Source organism: Eptesicus fuscus, chromosome 12 (genome assembly GCF_027574615.1).
Source record: "Eptesicus fuscus isolate TK198812 chromosome 12, DD_ASM_mEF_20220401, whole genome shotgun sequence".
Classification (NCBI taxonomy): Eukaryota; Metazoa; Chordata; class Mammalia; order Chiroptera; family Vespertilionidae; genus Eptesicus; species Eptesicus fuscus.
In genome coordinates, this window is record NC_072484.1 from 22589226 (window position 1) to 22612396 (window position 23171).

Below are 23171 nucleotides of genomic sequence, written 5' to 3' on the forward strand. Positions count from 1 at the left end.
ATCCATGCCTCCTTGTCTCTGGGTCTGTTCTTGTTCATCAGTCTATGTTGTTCATCATTTCCCCTAGATGAGTGAGATCATGTGCTACTAGAAATACACTTGTAAGAACTGAAAATGAGACAAGCAATAATGGTTATGCTGAAAGGCAAATGAATCAGTCTGTAGTGAGTTTCTTTCTGGGCCAACAGTTCTTTTGAGACCCAATTGCAATGTCAAACAGTTCCTTATGTGTACATGTCAGCAATGATATTTCAGTTCTGGATGGTGGACAAATGGTGGTAATGCAGGTCCGACCCTCTCTGGTTTGGTCCTGGGCAACCTGCAGTGATGCACAGCTGCTGACTGCTAGTATGGCAAGGCGACGTCAGCGTCTTCATCTCTGGACTGCTTCTCTTCTGTCTTCATGGCTGGAGTAGTCCTGTCAATTCCTCTCTGTTGCCAGAATCCACATGGTCTCGGAGTTGTTTTCTGAAAATATACAAACATATTCTCAACCAAAAGTTAATAAAGGAATATTTTCTATAAATTTGACTTGGGATCCTTTTTCATTTTTTGCCCAAATGATTTTCCTCTGGCTTGTTTTGACACCATGTGTGTTTTCATGGGTGTCTTGCTTTTAGCCTTACAATTAATTTTCTAAAGTACAAATTTTCTAGATGTAATTTACTTAGAGGATATTTTTCCTTACATGATATTCTTCTACTATCCCCCCCTTTTTGATTTAAATATTAGGAGGATTTTGAAAATTTTATAATGTAGTCTTGATAGCTTTTAAATTTTAAATTTTTGCACTATAATATGACTGCTTTAGGTTCATTACATGTTATACAATTTTATCATGAGATGAACTACCAATAAAATTTTATTTAATTTTTAATATATTTTTACTAGGGGCCCAGTGCATGAATTTGTTCATCTTGAAAGGAACTGTGGCTGTGAGGCTGTGGTAGGCACAGGGGAAGGTCTTGGCCCATCCTCTGTGCCCCCACCTGGCCTCTCCTGCTATGGCCCCCTGGTCCTCTGTCTGCAGGCAGCCCTGCTCCCGCTACCACCGCTCCCATGCACTAATGGCACTGGCCCCACTCACAACCACTGATGGCATGGAGCGATTGGGGCTGGTGTTCTCAGCAGGTGTGAGTGGCGACTGCTGCCCTGATTGCCCCTCAGGAGCAGGGGGAAGTGGAGAATCCCTGAGGGGTGATTGGGGCCAGCAGTCACCACTTGCACCCACTGACAGCACCAAGTGATCGGGACCAGCACCAGGCACCAGCAGCAGGTGCAAGTGGGGCTGGCGCTGGCAGCAGGTGTGGGTGCCAGCAGCAGATGGGAGCACCTGACAGGACCACGGCACTCGGGAGCAAAGAATTTTCAGTAACCACCAGAGGCTCGCTCCCATGACAGCGACCAGTGCCCTGCCTTGGTCTGGTGCTCCACTCACCTGCTCCACCATCCTGCCACAGCCGATGCCCACCATGTTCCGTGCATGCCACATGGTGGTCAGCACATGTCATAGTAACTGGTTGTTCGGTTGTTTGGTTGTTCTGCCATTCAGTCTATTTGCATATTTGGGTTTTATTTATATAGATTGTTGATAGTATTATAGATATCTTCCATTTCTCCCCTCCTTCAGCCCCCTCCTATAAGCGCCTACCCACACTGCTAGGTCTTCAGTACCCTACTGCCTGTGTACATGGGCTATGCATATAAGTATATAATCTGTTGAATAGCATAAATATGTCTTTTTAAAAAGAGGATCCCATATTATAAAGATGTCAAAGATATAGTGTAAAACACCAAATTTGTCAGTATTTTCTATTAAATGTGGTATTTAATAGAAATACTTTATTTAATATAAATTACTTTCTAAACACTATTTCTAGTGTTTAGAAAGTAATTTCCATTCAATTTTTTCATTTATTGTTGATTTCAGTATACATCAACAAATGTATACTGTAGGTGTGACTTTCAGCCTAATAGAAACATTATTTTGAAAAAATGCCTCCTTTTATTGAAAATGAAACTGACATTAGTAATCTTATACCATTTTATTTGCCACCTGGAGCAAATGTGCACAGTGGTATTCTTCATGGCAGTGCCCTGTGCATCCATCCGTGGCAGCACATTCCACTGTAACCGGTGCATTTAAGGAGCGTGAAGAGGAATTTGCCCCCGTCTTCTCTACTCCAATATCCCAAATACTGTCTGTGAATATACATAGTCTTCACAACCTGACTTCCTAATGAAGAAAGTAACATGTTTGGAAAGGGTTTTAAATGACAGCATTTGTCAAGCTGTTTGTTTAGTAAACTCTCTGGCTGTGCTGTTACACAAGAACTGTCTTAATTAAGGTTAATTGGTGAATAATTAAAGCCATGGCTGACTTAAAAGATTCCACTGGTGGTAAAGTGATAAGAACCCTTAGTTTGAAGTACAAAACAACCGCCATATGTCAAATTTCAAGACATACTCTGTCTCCGATACCAGGGCCATACCCTGATCTAGTTAGAAGAATTATTTTTTTCTGTTTGGGAACCCGTCATGAGCTGTGGATAAAGCAAGTCTGATTTCATCCTTGTGTAGTTAGAAAAGAAATGTAATGGTGGTCTGCATATTATTCTAAACACCATTAACATTTAGCTCAAGTAAAAATCAACCAGTTACATGTTCTCTCTATCTTTTCCCCTTGTATAAAGGGGAAGTGGGGTGGGTGGGAAGATGGGCACAGAGAACAGGCAATATTTTTCTCAATGTTGGACAATGGCCTAGAAAGAATGTGGTAGCCTGTTCCCCATGTCTACCAGGGGCACCAAAGTGCAGCCCCCAGATTTATGTTAGCTACAAACCCCGGCTTCTGAATAATGAAGGCACCAAACACCAAAAGGAACTCGAAGAGAGGTCATAAAATTACTCGTGTTGGTATCTTTAAAAACAAGAGGAAAGCATCTGGCAATGGCTGCCTTTAGTAAGAATTTGTTTGGGAGCTACAGATGGACTAGAACTTCTGTAAAGAAAGAACTGTTTCTTGTTCTTGTTTGCTGTTTACTTTTAAAATTTTCCAATCCATTGTGGACCAATATTTTTGTAAAATACAATGTAAGAGTTACTAAATACATTTAGAAAGCTAAAATTCCAGTGCAAATACAGTATATTAATATTAGATTCAACAGACATAAAATGATTTGGTTGAATTGTTATAAAAACTTATTGAATTTTTTGACATTTCTGTACTAATCTCAGTGCAGAACCACAAGAAATAGTTTGGCTTGGAGTCCCAAGGTTCTGCTCGACAGCCTGCGTGATGCCAGGCCCTTTGTGCTCCAGTAAGGTTATAGATTTGCACCTGAGCATGCTCAGTCCACACCGGGATCTGGTTCTGGTATCAGGAGATCCCTCTCCTACACCGCCTTTGGGTCAGAGCCCTTCCCTGCACCTGGCCCGGCCTCTGGGGTGAGGCTCCCTGGTACTGTGCCTCTCAGGGATGGGGCCCAAGAATCCTTCAGTATTGGTACAGTATTTGTGTGATGGGTGGTGTGAGCCAGCTCCTTACAAAGGAATATGGAAGGAGGGGCCTCTGGCACCCCAGGCACCCAGGTGTTTCTCATCTCATCATTCTCCTTCCTCCCCATATAACTCCCGAGATCCCGCGAGATTGGGCTGCTTCTGGGCAGAGTGGTCCTGGCTGTAATGCTTGGGGCCTGATGCTCATCCCAGCCCGTGTCCCTTCCCCTGCATCAGTTCCTGCAGTTGCCTGGAAGACACAGGGCCCATTCTGCGGTCTCCAACTTCTCTCTGTGTGAGAGAAGAAAAAGTGCTAATCTCTGAACCCCAGGTTGAATACAGCTGGGCCAGGTATGTGTCAAATTATTTCCTTCTTGGAAGTTTTGAGCCAAGTTCACATTCAGTCCTCTCTTCCTACAGTTGGTTATTGCTTAATAATTGTTTTATAATATATCTTCCATCTTCATCATGGAGATTTGACATGTTCATAAATTCATAAAGCCTTTTTCCAGGCCAGATCCACTTATGCTTCTGACATACAGTATTAGATAGTCTTCCAAGAATACTTTATTGCTTGTGAGAGATGATTTATAGCTCACTCAATAAAGATTAATAGTTACTAAGAGGCACATTGCTTGCTTTTGTGTTCAGTTTGAATATGTTGTATTTTGGGCAGATGAACCTTGGATAAATTCATTGTTTTGTTTTCTTTCTTACAACTGATAATGTTAAGTTTAGAGTGGTTTCCTCTAAGTGGTTGGGCTTTGCCTGTCTGTTGTGTTCACCTGGAAATTGAGCCTCCACATGGACACTCAGGTGAGGCCTTTCCATATGTGATTACAGTGGTCACTGAGTATAAGAAAACCTACCCTCCCACTGCAGCGCGGGCTAAAAGAAGCTGTTAATAATTAGAGTGAGGAGCTTTGCAGGCTACCTCTTGGTCTGGTATGGAACATTGCACCTTCTAATGGTGCATCCTAATTTCTAAGATATTGGCTCATAAACACATGCTCTGAGGGCCAGGATTTTATTTACCATCTGAAGGAGGCAGGGTATTATAAGCCTCTTTACAACAGAATTTTTTTTACTAATCAGAACAGTAGTATATATAGACTTTTGGTTAGCCCCCATCAAAGTTAATTCTGTATACCATCAATCTGTGAGAATCAGCAATTTATAAGTTTTCAGGAAATTAAGAAGCAATGAAGTACACGAATGTCTAATGCTCTACTGAGCACAACTAAATCTCCTTAATGGCTTTGAAGGCAGTTCAGATTTCCCCATTCCTCTGTGTAATCATTAAAAACAACACTTTTCACAGTGCTGGACAGCAAACATGAAAGGGTGGAGGCATGGGCTAATTTTGCTTTATTCCAGGACACTCTAACTATTGAGCAAAATCTGGTAACTTCATTCATCACTCACCATTAAAACTAGAGTTAGAGACATGAGTGATTAACTCAAGCTTTTTATGTTATAATTGATCCATGTATAAGACTTTTTGGTCATAGTATTTACCTGAAAGAAACATTTTTAAAAGCCATTTTATTAAATTTTTCCAGGTGAAGCTTTTTTGAAAAGCACCCTACTTTCTTGTTTCTCCTCTAATTATAAGGGAGTGCTCAACTTCATGGCTGCTGACACAGCTACCAAGAATTAACCAGAACAGTATAAGATTGGTCTACTTCCCAGGTGGTTTATATATGCAGATGAAGGGCTTCTAATGATTGTGATCTAAGAAATGCCAAAAGTTGAATCCGAAAGCAACTTAGGTTCTTAGCCATCTAAAAATACAGTTTCCTAACTGACATTACACTAAATAGAAAGTGCTAGTGTGGGGAGAGGAAACTGTTAAGTTGAACCATATTAAAATGCCATTATTGTGTCTCAGAAATCATCAAATATTAGCAATATCATGTGGCTCAATCTAACAGATGATGTGGCATGTGTTTTTAGACTATTATTTAAAGTTTGAATGTAAAACGATTTTTAAAAATGCAAGTTGGATACTTTTGGTAGATGGCTTGAGATTTCCCAAAGAATCAGTCACATTTTCTTAAGGGTAATTTGAAATTAAAATGGATTTGCTTATTTAAAAAAAATAAGAAAAAAGAAATTTAGCTCTAATATCCTGTTAGTCTAGAGAAGGATATTTAGAGATAATCAATGAAGTGGTTTAATGAACTCTAGCTGTGGCATTTGAAAGCAATGTGATTGCTTTTCTTGATATTCAAAATGACATTCAAGAGAGATAGCTTAAGGTAGGGGATTTTTCCCTTTATTGTTGATTTCAAGATATAAAAATATCTTTGTGTATATTTTTGTATTATTTTTTAATACACTGGAGTGAATGATCATGCTGAGTTTTTTCATTTATTGTTGATTTCAAGATATAGAAAACCCAGCTTTGTGGACAATTAATATTGCTCAAAAACCATGGTTGGCAAACTGCGGCTCATGAGCCACATGCAGCTCTTTGGCCCCTTGAGTGTGGCTCTTCCACAAAATACCATGGCCTGGGCGAGTCTATTTTGAAGAAGTGGCATTAGAAGAAGTTTAAGTTCAAAAAATTTGGCTCTCAAAAGAAATTTCAATCATTGTACTGTTGATATTTTGCTCTGAGTTTTCCGACCACTCCTCAAGAACAACTAGTTTCAAAGGAGCCCTACCTTTCTATAGTCACATAAATGGGGTTCCAAGGAAACCTCAAGCTCCAATGATTTAAGTTAATCAACTCTCCTTTGAGTTACAATGTTTAGAAAGTAATTTCCATTCAAAATCTTGCCTTTGTCAGCAGTAATTTGGCTCTTTAAACATCTATATTCTGTATTGGAAGGATGTTATGTTATATTTATGAGCACAAAGCAGCCATATGAATTTTTGGAAAATAGTAAAGCAAATGTGTGTCTGATTTCACATCTGTAGAACTATTCAAGGCTTGGTAGAATTAATTTTCAAAATACATGCATTTATATACTTTATGAATAACAAAAACTCATTGCATTTCAAGCTAATAATCAAATTCTTCAGAATTATACCTAGGTATATTGCTCTATGCTTATGAAGTACTACTTGTCAATGTCAACTCTATTGTCACGTTACATTTTAAATGCATTAATCTCAATTTAGTATCTTTCAAAGTTTTTCATATTTATCTTTCCTTAACCAAAATAATTTATTTTTTCCACACCACCAGTGTGCTAGGCACCAAGCAAAGTGCTTTTATATATCTTAACTCATTTCATTGTCACAACTCTATAAGTAGATGCAATCCCTAATATCTATTCTCAGATGTAAAGGATAATAACCTGGTGACTGGAAGAAGTAGCTTGAAGCCAGATGTTTTCTATATCATACAGTAAGAGTTGCCCTGCAATGTTCACTGCAGGAATAGCTAGATGTTTTAAAATTTCCACATTAGTAAAGCTCAGATTTTAATTAAAGTCACCTTTATTAAGTTTTGAATTTTGTTAAACTGAGGATTTAATTCAGTATATTGCAATGGAGCTGGAGGTTCTGCATTTCTAACAAGCTCCTAGGTGAGAGTGCTGATCATGGATAGCACTTGGAGTGTTGAGGGTCTGTATTGTTGAATGCATGGCCAGGTAGAGAGTTAATGCCTGAACTGTAAAATAGAATAGTTACTTTGAGGAGAAACAGGTGTTAAAAATCAACCATAGCTGCCCTAGTTGGTTTGGCTCGGTGGATAGAGCGTTGGCCTGCAGACTGAAGGGTCCCAGGTTCGATTTCAGTCAAGGGCACGTGCTCGGGTTGCAGGCTCAATCCCCAGTAGGGGGTGTGCAGGAGGCAGCCAATCAATGATTCTCATCATTGATGTTTGTATCTCTCTCTCCCTCTACCCTTCCTTTCTGAAATCAATAAAAATATATTTTTTAAAAATCAACCATATCCTAGCAGAACGGCCAACAAATGTAGAACTAGGTGTAGGAACCCTTGGAACTCACAAAATTAAATAGGAGTTGGGAGATTTGGAAAACTGGCCAATGCTATTTTAATTTGAAGGGACTGTACAAGGCAGGAACAAAAGAATAAGAGATGGCCACAAATAGGACGGTTAGGAATGAAATAAGGAAAAGATAAGTGGAAAGTCTGGAATTCATGGGGAACAACCATTACAGCCTGTTGTGATTGAACTCTGGCAAGTGAGTCCTTAAAAATAAAAGATGCTATACCTGACAATACACCTTTATTGGAGTATTCATTACAGTAAGTCTGATTCTTTGTCTCTTCCTAGAGGTTAGAGGCTATGCTTTACTCACCGGACTATGAATTTATCTGAGCAAAAAGATTTTAACTGAGATCACACCCTCTCTAACTCAGGTTATCCATGAACCAACCTTTGGTTTGCAGGGATTCACTCATTAGTCATGACTCAATATTTAAAATATTGTACTGGGAAGAGCAGCATCCGCATTATCTGGGAACTTGTTAGAAAACCAAATTCTCGTTCCCCACACAAGACCTACTGAATCAACAGTCTGCATTTAACAAAAGCCTTGGGTGATCCCTATGGACATTAAAGTTTGAGATGTACTGATGTCCCAGAAAGCAGGAGTCTGGGGAAAGGTCCAGTTGGCTGCTAGATTTTGATGGAAACACAGCAAAGTTTGGGAAAGAAAGTCACACTTCTATTTATGGGTTTACCAAGGAGAGGAAGATCAGAGAACATGAGATGTTGGCTTATCTGAACCAGAGCTGCAAATCCAGAGCTACTAGAGCAGAAAAGAACTATTTGGCTCACACTATCAACTTCACACATCGGACAATTCACAGAGGCTCCGGAATAACTGCCTCTCCGGACCAGAATGCCTATGCAGCTGCTTTCCTGGCAGCAGCAGTGACCACCCATCACCAGAGCCACAAACAAGGGAATCTGTGGCTCATTTCAAGAGCAGTCACCTCTCTCGTTGCGGTTAACTTGCTTCCCAGCCCAGGGAAGGTACACATTGGAAGTTAAAATTGTTTAAGGAAAAATAATTTTTCTCCTTTATCAGAATGTTTTCACTCCTTTGTAGAAAGTTTCCTCTTAAGAACATAACACTTATTGCCTTAAACTGTAATGTCAACGAGATCAAAAGCAGCTAAAGAAAAAAGAGAAGCCAACTGCAGCTCCTTGCCTCTTCCTCTGTTATAATACTAAGCACATGGTGTTATTGGTTTACAGGCTGTATTAATTAGCATCTTCTGTGTTACAGACCATCCCAAACAACATTTATTTAGCTTAGGACGCTGGAGAAGTCAGGTGGTTCTTCTGACCTTACTTGGTATGCATTTGTGGTCAACTGTTGGCATTGTTGGGGGGGAGGGTAATTGTTCAAGGTGTCCCCTGTAGACCATTTCACCTCTGCTCTATGTGGTCTGTCCTCCTCCCGTAGGCTTATCTAGGCATGTCCATATGTCAATAGCTGGGTTTTAAGAGAGCAAACAAGGTGTGCGAAGTCCCTGAATCACAGGCTATAATCAGCACATAGTCACATATGGTCCATTCCCTTGGTAAAAGCAAGTCACATGGCCTGCCAAAACTCAAGGGGTGGGAATGGACAGAAAACACTTCAACATCACACTGTCACTGATATGAATATAGGGAGAGGGAGAATTCTGTCCATTTTAGCAATCCATCTATGACACAGACCAAAGGAAGGGTCAGGAGACTTTCACAGGCAGAGACCATGTTTTATTCATCTTGGTTTCTTTAGCACCTTCTTGGTATTCTCAGCACCTGACACATTTGGGCACTTAACATATCTTAGAAACAGTTTAATTCATTTTGTGTGCTCCTTACATAGGCTTTGAAACTCTGATGAGAGTTGAAATTCTGTTAAAATGTGATGATTATCATACTCATAAAGATTACCTGATTACTCTGACTAGGAGAAACCTTTTTTCAATTGGATAGTTTATAATTTATAGAAAGTTATGCTAAGAATATTAGAAAACATAAAATTTAAATGACTTTGTTGAAAACAGGCCTTGCCTCACTTAATAAAAATGTGACAAAAACATTTGCCTAAAGATATTTATTACAACATTACTTATAAGGATAAATATTGTAAGAACAATAAAAGTATAATTCTAACTTTAAAGGTATATCCATATGGCAGAATATTAACTATCCATTATGAAAACATTTTGGAAAATATTTTATAATCTGCATGTTATATAACACATTCAATATATATGATGTAAACATACACTTATTATATTTATATCATCTGCATATGTATATTATAAAATACTTAAATATAATACATGTATATTTATAAATATTATATTTATATTACATATAAATACTCAGTTATATGTAATATAACATTATATATGTATATTATCTTATACTAGTATAAGTGTAGACAAAGATAAGACAGGGACTATGATTAAATGCATATGTGGTATACCTTGGCAGATGAGCTACATTTATATTTTTACTTTCATATGTTTTTTCCCCTATTTTTCAAATATCCTGCAATATAAATACATGTTATGCTTAAAATAAAATTAACCAAAAAGAAGACAAAGAAAAGACAGAAGATGGAAGGGGAGGAAGACAGTTTTGTATCTCTTCTATATGGACTCTATAAATCACAAGTTGCTGTAAAGGTCATTTAATTCGTGCCCCTAACTTCCAGTAGTACCACAGCAATGCTATCTAGAAAGTTCCAGTCAAGGAACAAGTTCAGTGGTTTAACAACCTTTGCAGTCATGGAAATCCATTATCTTTAAATCTTCATTGGAAAGAGCATGTAAGTCTCAGCCATCAGAACAGAGGTTCTATGGAGACAAATGTTTAATGTTGTGACTTCCTTGGAAAAGGGAATATCAAGAACAGTCTTAAGAAGGAATTTAACAGTCACACAGGAAAATGTGTGGAGGGGGCAATGTTTTGGTCAAAGTGGAGGATGTGGGTGAGAAGGGGTAGAGGATGCCAGCCTTACCTCAGGAAGATATGTTTTAGTGCAAAAAGATGCAGATGTCCTAGGGTGGGAGGGGGACAAAATTTGCTCACTCAGGTCCACATGTCAGCCAGCCATGGAGTGGGGATTTGGAGATGACTATTAGTGAGGATGGAATTAGGAGGCAGTTTCAACTTGGAGTCATTATTGTGATATCACTCCTCCTTGTGCTGACTTGCAGTGGAGAAATGCCAGTTTCATCAGCATCATATATTTATTGAATTTATTGGAGTGACATTAGTTAATAAAATTACACAGGTTTCAGGTATACAATCCTATAATACATCATCTTTGTATTGTATTGTGTGTTTAGCACCCCAAGTCAAGTCTCTTTCCATCACCACTTAATCCCCCTTTAACTTCTTCTACTTCCCCACCCCTATTTCCCTCTGGCAATCACCATACTGTTGTCTGTGTCCATGAGTCTTTCTTTTTTTTTTTTTTTTCATTCTTTGCTATCTATATACACTGAGTGGACAGATTATTATGATCTCTGAGCGCATAATAATCTGGCCACTCAGTGTATATCCTATATAATAAAAGGCTAATATGCAAATTGTCCCCTCGACCAGGAGTTTGACCAGCAGGCAGGCCGGCCAACCGCCCATGTCCAGGCTGGCCGGACCCCACCCATGCACTAATTCATGCACCTGGCCTCAAATACACACACACACACACACACACACACACACACACGCACACACGCACACACACACACACAGAGTGGCCAGATTATTATGCATTCAGAGATCATAATAATCTGGCCATTCAGTGTATATAAAAGCCTAAGCGACCGGTCGACTGCTCTAACATTTGCTATGACTTGATTTTGTTCACCCTTCTCTAATAGTAACTATCATTCCTAGTCACTTCCACCTCAGTATTCTCTTCTAAATCATTTTAAATATCTCCAATTCAGACGACTTTCCTCCCTGATTTATAATTATAGGATGTCAGAGACTTTCTTCAGGCTGGTTCATTTAAATATTAAAACATTTCAGCCGTGTGCAACTGTCTTTAAATTTCAGCTTTCATGGAGTGTGCTTTCACTAAATTAATAGTCAGCACTTCTTTGAAATTTGTGATTTTCAAAGCAGTTCACAAACATTAATTAATGCTAATGCTACCCTAAGAGAATGCTATAACTAACTAACTGACTGAACTTTATCTCAAATTATTTTTAAATGGTTTTCAACTTGGGAGGGAAGTTGGAGAGAATGTGCAAGAGTGTATAGTATTTGCTGCCTCCTAAAAGTAATGATGCAGCAAATTGAAGTGAATAATCCTCAAAAGAATATTAAGATTTGATCTACCTGGAATTAGTCATCTTTTAGAATTACCTGTAGCCTAAACTGTATCGACCAAAAAGCAGTGTTTGGAGTAGACACCTAAAGGCAAAAATAGTTCATAATCTGGGCATCTTTTCTTCCCTAGAACTCTAATTATTCTTCTTTCTTTGTTTCTTATCACTATTTGAAAAACAAAACCAAAAACAAAGGATGAACAGAATACAAATATGGTTTTTTGAGGTAAATAAATAAGCATTCAGTTAATACCTAAATTTCACATACACTGTTTACTTCTGGGGTGGGGGTGGGGGGTTGAAACAGTAAAAACAAAACAAAATAACAACCCACCGTTTTTGTCTTAGACTAGCCTTCAATTTAGTCATGAAAGCAAGCTAACATGTCAAAATGATAAACAATTACTAGGCTTTCAGTCTGCAACTGCAGTCAGAGAAAAAGATATTCTTTAGACTGGAGAAGCTGGGTGGGCATTCAGGAAGAGTTTGACATGGAGTTGGCATTATTAGATGGTGTGTTGGGTTTTGAACCACACTGATATTAAGGGAGCCACTGCAAGTTCTCCAGCGGGAGGTGGAGGTGTGAAAGAACTGTTTTAGGCTGAGAGTTATAAGCTGAATGTCTTGGAGGTTGGATACATGGGATATCAGCTTGAGGATTTGGTGGGAAGTAGGTAGGGCAGAGTGGCTTGAGAAGAGCACTGTGATTAAAACATAAGATTGGATTCAGATGAATGTGGATTCAAATCCCACTTCTTTGTAGATGAGTGGCCTTGAAAAAAGTCTACCCCTATTGAGCTTTCACTTTCTCATCAGTAAAGGGGGATGAGATAATTATTACTAATATATAGTGATATGAGATTTAAATGAATTATATGAAACGAACAGACCAGTGGACAATTACTGGTAGTGCAAAATGTAAGAGTTTTATGAACAGTGATACCTAATATTCCATATGAGTTGTTCCCATGGCTACTATATAACCCCAAAACGTGTCATTCTAAATTCTAAATGAACTAAGCTGCACACTGACATGCATTGTGGGTGCTTTTTTGTTTGTTTCTCCAGTGTTCATGGGAATGAGTTCTACATGTGGGCTTACATAAGGGAGTAGCTTAACAGGTGCTAAATACTAGTATACCGGATGTTAAGTCAGTTTTCTTTGGCAGATGTGAGAGCACAGAAGGGTATATTCAGAATGCAAGCATCCCTGCACTCCTCAGATATCTTGAGGGGGAAGATTTTGATATTCCATTGAAATTAGACTGGGAACATGACCAAACTTGCCTAGCTCTAAAGAGTTAGGAGCACCCCCAGGTGACACCTGGCCCCAGTGTTCTTGTGCCAATGTTACCTCTACCAAGTCTTGATCCTCATTTCTGAAAAGTATAGGTTGGGGTAAAAGTAGGTTTACAGTTGTGAGTACATAAAACACAGAGTTTAGGCCTAACTGGTTTGGTTCAGTGGATAGAGCACTGACCTGCAGACTGAAGGGTCCCGGGTTCGATTCCGGTCAAGGGCATGTACCTTGGTTGCAGGCACATCCCCAGTGGGAGGTGTGCAGGAGGCAGCTGATTGATGTTTCTCTCTCATCAATATTTCTCTCCATTTCTCTCTGTAAAAAAAAAATCAATAAAATACATTTTTAAAAAACAGAGTTTATTATTGTATTATTGTTTATTAATTATTGTATTTTCATACGAACAACTGTAAACCTACTTTTGCCCCATCCGTATATGAGATTTTAGATCTATGCATGTGAATTCTCTGACAGCAATGAGAATCATGCTCACTTTCTATGGGAAACCAAGATAGATATCCTTAAAATGTATATCTTATTCCATGTTACTGAGGCTGTGTTTCTTGCAACCATCTCAGAACCAACTCTATCTTTACTGTTATCCATCTTCAGGTTATTCAAAGATTCATGTACAAAGCAAGACTGATAGTATGTCCTAAATCTGTCAGCAGCAATACAAAGTACCAGATAAACAACTTGGAGTAATAACCCAGATTGAAGATACTGCTGGAAAACCTTATGATGCAGTCAGGATATAGTCAGCCTGTTTGCTGAGTAAAGCCTTTGTTTTAATTTTTTTTTCTGTGTGTAAAAATGAACTCAGTTTTTCTCCTTCCTGGGACCCATCATCTATATTGAAATAGAAAAATAAGATAGAATTTGAATTTCATATTTCCTACTTGAAGGATCTCAAATTCTTGGCAAAGCTTTATATTACTAGGTGGCATCATAGGGAATAATATACAATTATAGAGCCACCAGCTGCTGTTTATATTTAAAGGTGAACTTACTGGGTGATGGCCTTAAGGGTAGCACATATTTTATTGAGAATTATTCCAAATCTGGAATTTATACTTTACCATGTCCCAATATTTGAATAAATAATTATGATATTCAGGAGAATTGGACAGATGTGACTTTGTGCTTATTTTTCTTAATTTAAATTAGCTATCTTGAGAATGGAGGGGAAAAAAGCAGTGTAAATTCCAATTCCGCTTTCTCAGCCATTTCATATCCTGTGACATCTGAAAGTTCACCCCATGATTTCTGAGTCCTGAAATCAGTGTCTTCGGTTTCCAAGCTTCTGTTTCTATCTACAGCATTTGCACCCACACCATGTTGACACCAACATAAGTCGTCTTTGATCTGTACAAGACACTATAATAAAAAAGAAAATCATACAAAAATCCACTCACCAGAGAGTGAAGACAGTTTTACTTATGATTGGGATCCTTGCAGAGGTTATAGTTCACTCTGGACATCATGAAAGCTGTGAGTAATTAACATCATCTTTACTGGCTTTTCTATCTCCCTGCAAACACCCCATGCCTCCTAGGATTACCTCCTAGAGAAATAATTGCTCCCAAATTCCTCCATGGTTTCTGCTTTTGCGGAAATCCAATTGAAGGCAATAATATCCAACTCATAGATAGGTATTATAAGTCACGTGGTTGTGAGAACTAAAGATAATTTATGTAAAACTTAAGAACAACGTCTGGTGCTTAGTTCTCAATGAAATATTTGGAATTCATGGAATTACTAAAGTGAGTCAGTTCCTTTGCTTTCCATTCTGTGAATATGCATTCAGGATTCAAATTTGGGGAAGAAAATGTGTCACCTGTCCCACTATGGTTAGTGTCATGGACAGTGACTGATAGCCTTGTGAGGAAGGCATAGGGTAGGAACAGACTAGTGTCACTAAGGAAGGGTCATCTGGGAAGACAATCAAGAAGTTGTGGAGCACGCAATTGTATCTATCTCCTTTGATTCTAGATCCAGTATTCCTTCATGGAGTACTGATCGTGATTTGGCACTAACTGCACATATGAGCCTGAACATGTACTTAATGCACCTGTCCCTGAATTGCCGGTATCGGTGAAATTCTTATTTGTGCTATTTTACTTCACATGAGTTGGAGAGAAACTAAGCTATTAAGTTTCCAAAATTTGTGTAAGTTATTGGTGAAAAATAAATGCTAAGATTTTCAACAGGGCTCTAAAACTGTTGACAATCAACAAATATTACAATGATGCTTAGCACTAAAGAATTTCTTTGAGCATGGAGAATGGATATTAAGTGGGTACATAAAACGTCTATGTCAAGGCAAATTGACTGGACTGGAATCAAGAAGGAAAACAGCTGAATTGTGCAGACAAAGAAAGATAATGTAGCATTATAATCAAACGTGTTTCAATAGCAGATAAGGAAGAAAAATCTGGCATGCGGTGTCTAGTCATAGCCCACTTTATTGTTATGTTTGTATGGGAAACTAGGGTCCACTTAAGACAAAGAAATAGTCCCAGTGAGAAATGGGAATCAGACGTGGACACCCAATCATAACCCAACAGCGCAGTTTGACAGTTAATGTGCTGTGGCAAAAGACTTTTGGGCCCCCACAAATCACCCCAAATACCCCCATTCTTGACAGAACCACCAGCATAGGGGTTATCTTTGAGTTCAAAGGATAACATTACTAATATGTAAAAGGACTTTAACCTGTTTAGGGAATAGGCACTGTATATAAATCTAAAACAATAGAGTCCCTGAGAAATAATCTAACTGCTAGCACATAAAACCTTCCTGGATTCCAGGAACAAATGCTATCAGCTGAGGTGAAATTATGTATTCCCATAGCTCAGTTCATTTAGGAAAGTTTTTTGTTTTGTTTTTTAACTGTGGGTCTATGACCCCATTTTACAGCCTACCCACAACAAATTCACCTTATAAATTCTCCAAACAACATCTACTAAAACCTCTCACTAAGAGATAAAGTGACCTTCTTTGGTAATCAGATACTATTATTTTTAGAACATGTTTTGCAGAACAATTTTCTGTGTTTTTGCAATAAAGAAAATTATTTTGACCTTTGTGTGCTTAAAGTTGTAAAAGAAATAAACCCTCCTATTTTTAGCTGAAAACCATACTTTGGGGGAACTTTTAGCTGTGGTTCTTATTTTGTACCAACTTGGCTGTGAATAGATTGTTTTGATCCATGCTGAATCTGGGTCCTCACAATTTTTGTGCATTTAGTTCGATTTCAGATAATCATGCATACCTTTCTAATGCAAAGGATAGCCAACTACATATACATTCCTTTTGACATAAGGAAAAAATGACAAAAAGAGTATAGTGAAACCTTAATTCTCTCAATTATTGGAGACATGGTGCAGTTTAAATTCAGATTGGGGCTAAACAAAAGTCAATCAGGAACTCAAATTTTTCCCAAAACTTTTTTTTAAATTAAAAATTCTCTAAATTTATTAAGTATATTGTGATGACACAGTAGACCCTTTCCTCTTTTTTTTAATGTATTTTATTGATTTTTTTACAGAGAGGAAGGGAGAGAGATAGTCAGAAACATCGACGAGAGAGAAACATCGATCAGCCGCCTCCCGCATTTTTTACAGAGAGGAAGGGAGAGAGATAGTCAGAAACATCGATGAGAGAGAAACATCGATCAGCCGCCTCCCGCACCCCTCCCCCCGGCAGTGGGGATGTGCCCGCAACCAAGGCACATGCCCCAGACCAGAATCAAACCTGGGACCCTTCAGTCCACAGGCCGACGCTCTATCCACTGAGCCAAACCGGTTTCGGCGACCCTTTCCTTTTAATATAGTGCAGGATTGTCAAGTAAAACGTTTGGGATTAATTTACACTTACCTAAATCATGCCTTAGATCTTGAAAAATTTTAGTAATACATAGCTCATACTTACATGTTCTTTCTATGTTCCAGTTACTTTTCTGAGTTTTGTATGTACATGTATACATATGTATAAACACATTTAATCCTTATACCACCCTGGGAAGCATGTTATTTGTAACATCCCCACTTTACAGATAAGAAAACTAAGGCATTGAGAATCTAAGTTACCTGCCCGAGACTACACTGCAAGGGAGAACCAGGGTGGGAATCTCAACACTCTGGCTCTGAGCATGTGCTTTAACCACCACACTCTTTTGCCCCGGTTTGTCTGTTCTTATTCAACTTTTTCTTCTAAGAGGGACATACTTAAAATAACAACTTCTGAATAATTGAGGTGTTGAGGTTTGTTGGTGAGGGACAGAGTGGGCATAGATGAAATTCCCTTCTGTAAGTTTTACAACCTTGGGCAATTCACTTTGGGTCTTGGAATTGTTTTCTTTGCCACGAAATAAAGGGATTAGTTAATTCTGGTAGCCTCTAGCCTCATGCGGCTACTAAGCACTTGAAATATGGCCAAATTGAGATTTTGCTCAGTCTAGCAAAGATATAGTATGGAAAAAATTTCAAATGACTAGTGTCTTTTATCTTGGTTGTGTGTTGAAATAATAATATTTTGGATATACTGGATGAAATGAAATATATTACTAAAATTAATTTCACCTGTTTCTTTTTACTTCTAATATGACTACTAGAAACATTAAAATTCCATATGTGATTTAGCTTTCTGGATCACAAGATATTTCCATGGATTATGGTAGTTATAACAATAGTTCTTTGAGCATATGCCATTGATATTTCCAAGTGAGATAGCCCTATATGCATAGACAGGGAGATGCACAATTCTGGAAACACTAGCTTTAATATCAAAATTCTGTCCCTTGCTCAGAAATTTTTATAATGCATGTGTATGACATTAACATTATGAAAGTAACTCAAGTCCACTCCAAGCCATTAACAATTGTTTTCAAATGTTGCTGTTATTAGAAACAAATTACTTGATCATATTTCAAACTGAGGTGTCTTTCTGGTGTGTTAAGGTATCACAAATGTCCTAGCTTTTTCTATAATCCTTATAGTTCTTAGATTCTAAATTTCCATTTAAAAATATATTTTTTATTAATTTTTAGAGAGAGGAGAAGGGAGAGGAATAGAGAGATGGAAACATTGATGAAAGAGAAACATCATTGATCGGCTGTCTCCTGCACGTCCCCTACTGGGGATCTAGCCCACAACCCAGGCATGTGCCCTGACCTGGAATCGAACCAGTGACTTCTTGGTTCCTGGGTAGACGCTCAACACTGAACCACACTGGCCTGGCTAAACTTCTATTTTTATAGAAATCAAGCCATGAACTTTCTATATGATGAAAAGGGAGAAATAAAAATGCAAAGTTAGAACACAACATGTTTATAAGTAGGGAATGTCAGGAGCACTGTCCTCTTTTTTTTCTCTTTCTTAGAGAGGAGCTAATGATTTTGGAGGCTGCCGGGGATGCATTAACTGTAGGAAAGCTAATTCAGGTGAGGGGACTAAAAGGCCCGATCAGAAGCACAGACCTGGTTTACATCTCATGGTTTTGCAGTTCTGCCACTAGGTTTGCTTGCCTTCACAAACTGCTCCCTTTCCACCTGCAGCAAGCGGTGGCAGGAGCAGCTATCTTCCTAGTTTTCACTGTCAGTGCTTGTTGGAGGGGAAAACCTCATGCAGCTGTCCCAGCAAGTCCTGTGGATAAGCTGTTAGTTGGCTGCTGTCTTTGCATCATGCAACTTGGATGATAAAGATCATGTTCATTTTTAAAGTTATACTTCTTCATAATTTATTTCCTTAAAGGTGTTGTTGAATTCATGGAATATAGGAGGTATCAGCAGTCAGAAGTAAGATGATAAACTCAAAAGAATTAAATTCTTAACTTTTCTTTAAATATTTGTGAACTAGAGGCCCGGTGCACAAAATTTGTGCACTCAGGAAAGCGGAGTCCCTCAGCCCGGCCTGTGCCCTCTTGCAGTCCGGTAGCTATCAGTAGGACATCCTTAGAAGCTCTTGCCATAGCCACTGCACTTGCCAGCCATGAGCCCAGCTTAGGGCTTCTGGCTGAGCAACGCTCCCCCTGTGGGAGCACACTGACCACCAGGGGGCAGCTCCTGCATTGAGCATCTGCCCTCTGGTGGTCAGTGTGCATCATAGCAACCAGTCATTCTGCTGTGCGGTCGATTTGCATATTAGCCTTTTATTATATAGGACTAGAGGCCCGGTGCACGAAATTCATGCACGGGTGTGTGAGTGTGTGTGTGGGGGGGTGTCCCTCAGCCCTGTCTTGGCCTGCAAAGATGCCAGTATCCCTCACCCTGGCCTCTAGCCAGAGGTTCCTCCCCTCCTTCTGCACAGCCTCATGGAAGATGCTTGTCCTGGGGCCTCCTCAGGGCCCTGGCCCACGACGCCCTGCAGTTCAGGTACTCATGGGCTTGGGCTTTCAGGTCTGGCTTCCTCACTTGGCATGGTGAGCATCAGCTGCCATGGGAGCCTTGCCTTAGGAGTCGCCCCCTTAGATCCACTTGTAGTCACCCTTGGAGTCACCCACTTGCAAGTGTGTGTGTGGGGGGTGGCCTCAGTGGCAGTGATTTGATGTCTGTAGCAAGCCCGCTGACACCCACCACTGCGGTGCCACACTGGTCCCATCTGGACTGCTGGCAGGGGGCTTCCAGTCTGCGACTGGGGCTGATGGGCTGCAACTGGGGGCTGCAGGTGGAGGACCCTGGCACCCATAGGGCTGTCAGCATCAGGAACTGGAAAGATCCATTTTTCTGGTTCCTCCCCTGCCGCACGGATACTGAGCTCCGGGCCCCACAGGCCTGTTCACTCCCACTGCATGGCTGGCCGGGACGGGGACGTGGTCACGTGGCGCCAGAGGCCGGTTCACTCCCGCCACACGGCCGGCCTGGGCGGGGACGTGGGCTCGCTGCCCCAGAGGCCCCTTCTGTGCCGCAGCACAGCCATAGTGCAGATGCTGAGCTTGTGCCGCCGTGGTGACGCAAGCTCAGCGTCCCGCTGGCCCCATCGGTCCCGGCTCAGCAGCGCTGTGGCCGATCACGCCGGCGGGAGGCGTGGGCGGCAGGGACTCGCAAGTCCCCACCCCCCGCTTCTCCCGCCGGCCCAATCGGCCACGCTGGCCACCCCGAGTCCTGCCCCCCGCTCCTCCCGCCCAATCATGGGCGTAGCGGAGTGATGGTTAATTTGCATATTACCCTTTCATTATGTAGTATTGTTTCACTAAATCCATGCAGTATGCTACAGATGTATGCCAGATAAAAGATTTCTCAAATATGGGAAAGTAGGAGCTAAAGAGAATGAAAACCATTTAAAAAGTTCCTTGCTTTCCCCATACTTACCCTCCCATTCTTCAGATCATAATACAAAGTCATAATAACACTTTGTTGCTTCAGCCAAGCTTTCTGCAAGGGAATCAACATTGTAATATAGTGGTTCTCAAAATGTGGTACCCTGGACTACAGCATTAGCATCACCTGGGGACTTAGAAATGTAAATTCTTGGGTCTCAAACCAGACTTATCAAAATACAAACTCTTCCTGGCTGCTGTGGCTCAGTTAGTTGGAGCATTGTCATGTATACTGATAAGTTGTGGGTTCGATCTCAGGATGTGTATAGGAGGCAACTGATTGATCTTTCTCTCTTACATGGATGTTTTCCCCTCTCTCTCTCGCTCTCTGTCTCTCTCTCTGTCTGTCTCTTTGTCTCTCCCTCTACCCCTCCTCCCCCTCTCTCTAAAAATATCAATAAAAATCATATCTTCCAGTGAGGATTAAAAAACAAAACAAAAACCACAAACTCTGGAGGTAAAGCCTAGCAATTGATGTTTTTCCAAGCCCTTCAGGGAATTCTCACATATGTTAAAATTTGAGAACCTGTGCTATAGTAGACACTGCTGGTACCAGGCTAGATTCCTTTTACCAGCTGGTGCAGTTATCTGTCGGCAGCTAATAGCCCATAACTGCACACTTCTCCAAACAGTGATCCTTGCCCAAACCACCTGTTCAGAGACAGAAACATCTCAGAGGCAATGCCACACACCACTCCAGAGCTTGGCCATCAGCCAGTTGACATGGGGAGGCAAAAGCCAGCCTCTTTACTTCAAGGAGTGACAACTCTGTAGTAGGCTTTGTGCTCCAGAGCTCCTTTGTGGGATCAGGCCAAGGTTAGAACATTTTCTCTTGTACCACATCCTTGCTCATCTCCTTGCCCTTCCCTGTCTTGCTCACCAACTGCTTCTAAAGAGTCCTCCCTCAATACAGCACACCATCTGTATCCTTGTCTTAGGCTCTGCTTCCAGGGCATCTGTTCACTTCCAATCACAAGTCAGAAAACTGTGGCCTACAGGGCAGTCACCAGTTTGTGCAAATAAAGTTTTATTGAAAAATAGCTATGCCTGTCAATGTACATATTGCCTATGGCTGATTTTGCATCACAATGGCAGGCCTAAATAGTTGCAACAGAGATTGCATAGTTCACAAAACCTAAAATATTTATTATCAAGCTCTTTAAGAAAAAATGTACTGATATCTATCTAAGACATTAGTCATGATCAGATGAACAAAAGATAGAAGGGAAAAGAAGACTACTATGTATTCAGCATGTGTTATAAATGGTGTGCTGGAGCCAATTCAGGTTTATTTCTGCATGTGACATGTTGTAGCTTGAAATCAGCCATGATGGGAATTTTTCCACTAAGAAAATGGGCAAATTCTACAAGTCAGATGATTTTTTTCCCCCTGGAGATCAGGTGTTAAGTATTTACCGGCTTAGCACTTGTTATAAGCCAGGTGCCTTACTCTCTTTGGCATGTTACAAAGAACCAAGCCTCTTTAATGGAAGGCAAGAGGAAAGTGGATTGAGATCGCCTAAGTATATGTGGGAAGCACTCTTAGACAGTGGTTTTAATTTTTTTTTTTCAATTTTTCTCTTTTGTCTCCATGTTTTGTTTTAAATACTTGTCTATATTATTTACTAAATTTTCTCTGAGACAGGGCACTCCTCAGCTCTGTCTCATGGATTGCTTCATTTCTTGTGGTCAACCTAGGTACTCACAGATTTTCTGACAGATTCCCTTGGGCATCCCTTTGGTCTCAGGAGACTCAAGTGTTGTTATTCCTCAGTAGTCCTATTCTCCATAATCTCTTCTTTGGTCTTCCTACCGGCAGTGGCTAGTGGGCTCCATCTGGTAGGCACTTTTAACTTTTAGGGTATTAGGGAGTTATTCCTTTTTTAAAAAGGGATAGGAGAGGAGTAGGGTCCTCAAAAATTGCTTTTGGTGGAATGCGATAGCCAGCCTATAAAATGACCCCCAGTGGTCTCCATATCCTGTGGTGTATTTTCCTGTGGAGTTCCCCCCAGCATGTGACTAGAGATGCCTAGTATAATCAGTGAGATACTGCAGAAATAGCAGCATGGATAAGTCATAAAATACATTTTGGCTTCTCCCTCGCTCCCTTGCATCCTTCATTCTGAGGGAAGCCAGTCACTATGTTGTGAGGACCTCAAGCAGGTCTCATAAGCAATCAAAATTTTAAATTATAATCTAAATTAGAATGCTGATCCATCCCAACAGTCATTTTGGGAGGCAGATCATTTTGAGTCTGATCTAGGCTGCTTGCATGGCTAGAAGTATTTTCTACTCAGAAGCCAAGGAAAGTCACGCTAACCTGTGAATCCTCTGGTGTATGTTACTGTTCACTGCGAAGCAGAGCTCAGTAATGTACCAACCTACTACTCCAGGTCAGAGATAGCAATTTTGCTTAATAATTCTGGCTTGCAACTGATGGTATTTCATCATGGTGTATTATTTTGCTATTGAATCATCCTGTATAATAAAACCCTAGTATGCAAATCGACTAAATGGTGGAACAACCGGTTGCTATGATGCACACTGACCACCAGGGGGCAGACGCTCAATGCAGGAGCTGCCCCCTGGTGGTCAGTGCACTCCCACAGGGAAAGTGCTGCTTAGCCAGAAGCCGGGCATGCAGCTGGTAAATGCAGCAGCTGTGGCAGGAGCCTCTCCCGCCTCCACTATAGGTGGGTGGTAAGGAGCGAGGGATCCGGACTGCGAGAGCCCCGGACTGTGAGAGGGATGTCTGCTGCTGACTTAGGCCCGATCCCCTGGG

General features: G+C 40.3%; 1 long non-coding RNA gene across 1 annotated transcript in view; it reads left to right on the plus strand.

Moving 5' to 3' along the window:
* The window catches only part of LOC129150905 (uncharacterized), a 50947-nt gene extending 36392 nt beyond the window's left edge, over window positions 1-14555 (plus strand). Inside the window, exon 3 of the long non-coding RNA XR_008557707.1 lies at window positions 14392-14555. This is a non-coding gene — a long non-coding RNA (uncharacterized LOC129150905). The remainder of the gene's footprint in view (window positions 1-14391) is intronic.
* The last annotated feature ends 8616 nt before the right edge of the window (window positions 14556-23171 follow it).